Consider the following 2,302-nt stretch of genomic DNA (forward strand, 5'->3'; position numbering starts at 1 on the left):
GGGATTCTGCTTTCCCAACTGCAACGATATGCAGAAGTTCAAGTGTAATGTCAACAAACATCTTTCTACTCATCTCCCTTCATAATGACACCGCTAATTAAGTCCCTGATAGTAGCCCCTGCTTCAAAGTGGCACTGTGCCTTGTTTGGGGTGAAAATTGAATAAAAAAAAAAAATAAAAAAAACTCAACAAGAACATAGAAGATACTGCGAAGGATGTTGAAGGTGGGCTTCCTCTACCATGCTAGAAAACTACTCATACCTGACAGCATCCTGTATCTCTTAAAGCCAGCATTCGTCCATGAATGAAGTATTGTAGCCATATCTGTGCTGGTGCATCTGCCACTAGTTTCTCCCTCTTAGACAAGGTTCAAAAATTAGTTGCCAACCTAATAATAGGTCTCATATTATCAACCAACCACTGTGATGCTGCATCTATGTGCTTGTTTTACAAAAACTTTAATGTAATTTGTTCCAACGAACTCGTAGCATTTGTACACCCTCAACGTAAATACTTCCAACTTACCTGACAAGCAGCAAAATCTCACCTCTTCACTGTAGAGATACCTACATGCCAGAAAGCCTTCTATGCTAATAGTTTCTTTTCTCAAAGTGCTAGACTTTAAAATCCCCCCCTCCCGGGTTCTTGCTTCCTCAGCTGTACTGACATGCAGAAGTTCAAGTGTAATGTGAAAAAACATCTTGCTGCTCAAATTCCAACAGAGTATCCCGGTAAATTTGCTAGATTTTGGAATTCCTTCTCGGTTTCCTGTTTCCCTGATAGTGCAAAAATTCAAAATGTATTGTGAACAGGCATTACGCTGCTCAATTCCTTACATAATGCTCCTGTAGAGATGACCCCCAAATAGTGACCCTTATGTCCAAGTGGTAATATGCATTGTTTTGATTGAATAAGAGTACAGAAAGAAAAGAAAAAACATTTTCCGTAACAAGTTGCAGGTTATATCGGAGGTTGTGGATGATTTGAGCAAGAGACTCTACACTAGTTACTCACTTTTCTAATAAATTTTTGTTGTGAACTAATCAATCGTTCATATAAACTTTATGCATGACGATCCCAGGCAGGGGGATCTAATTCCAGAGCGGCTCTCGCATGCTCAGTGAATTACCTACACTGTTCGTTTGTAACCTTTCCGTTTTCATGTAATACATGTTTAAACTGTCTCTGTTGTTCTGTTCTCCTTTGTGACTACTTGCGAGCCATAGAATTTTTTTCATGTTTACACTTGAAAATGTGATTAAAAGTTTTTATGACATTTTGTGTTGATTAAATGTGCCTTCATATTGATGCATAATAAGACCTGGTTAGAATTTGAAAACTTTTAATGTTTCTCTTGTCCATAGAATAATGCACTGCTTTTTTTATGGCCTCTTATTCTTATTGGATTCTTATCATACGGCACAATCACGTTGATACACCAGTTTTCATTAGATCAACAAAGTTAAGCAATGTTGAGCTTGGTTAGTACAAAAATGGGTGACCATTTGAGAATTCCAAGTGCTGTATGTACTCTCCGCTTATCTCAGCATTGTTTCCAGTGGTTCTGGACTTTTCCTTGCCACTGGACTCAAACAAGGCCGATTCAGAAAAAGTGTGAGTGAGGATTGTGCAACGCTAGCCTCATAATTACATGTGCAGCTGCTCTTACAGTGGGTATCCATTATCTGTTGAGACTGAATAGAGGCATCATATATATGAAAACCTAAAATAGAAAAACTAGTTATAAACAAGAAACTTTCACAAAAAACACTCGTCTTCTGAAACCACTATCAATAATTTCCTCCACTCTTTATCTGTGCCTAAACCTAAACATAGATTCCATAAACAAAGCTTCTTTCTTAGAACTGCGCACCTGTGGAACTCTTTTCCTTTTGCCTGCTTTCCAACTGACTACAATTTGGTAATCTTCAAGTCCAACATAAACAAATTCTTGTTGAACCGTCCCCTTAAGTAATCCAATTTACCAAATTTCCACTACTAACGATTACTGTAATATTGTCCCATTGACTACTGTACACTCATTAACCCTTATCCTCGAGTGGCCTCCGAGCCTTGATAAGTGGTGACTCCTATGTAAAAAAAAAAAAATTAAAACACGTTTTAAGCATAAAATAAGAATTAAAATTTACTCTATACTGGTCCTGTTTACTTGACGTCCCACATGAACTGAGATAGGTGTATGTGTGGAAGTGTCTATTTACAGTTTCTATTTCTCATTTAGATCTCAGAAATTTCTGGAACTAATACCTCATTCCTTTATGAGATACATATCTAAGTGTTC

The 2,302-nt window shown here is 37.4% G+C and overlaps 1 pseudogene; it reads left to right on the plus strand.

The window, feature by feature from the left end:
* The first annotated feature begins 1,412 nt into the window (after window positions 1–1,412).
* Window positions 1,413–1,530, plus strand: LOC145293402 (5S ribosomal RNA; annotated as a pseudogene).
* Window positions 1,531–2,302: the final 772 nt, after the last annotated feature.

The sequence above is a fragment of the Euprymna scolopes genome, chromosome 14 (assembly GCF_053919585.1).
Source record: "Euprymna scolopes isolate OS-2025 chromosome 14, ASM5391958v1, whole genome shotgun sequence".
Taxonomy (NCBI): Eukaryota; Metazoa; Mollusca; class Cephalopoda; order Sepiida; family Sepiolidae; genus Euprymna; species Euprymna scolopes.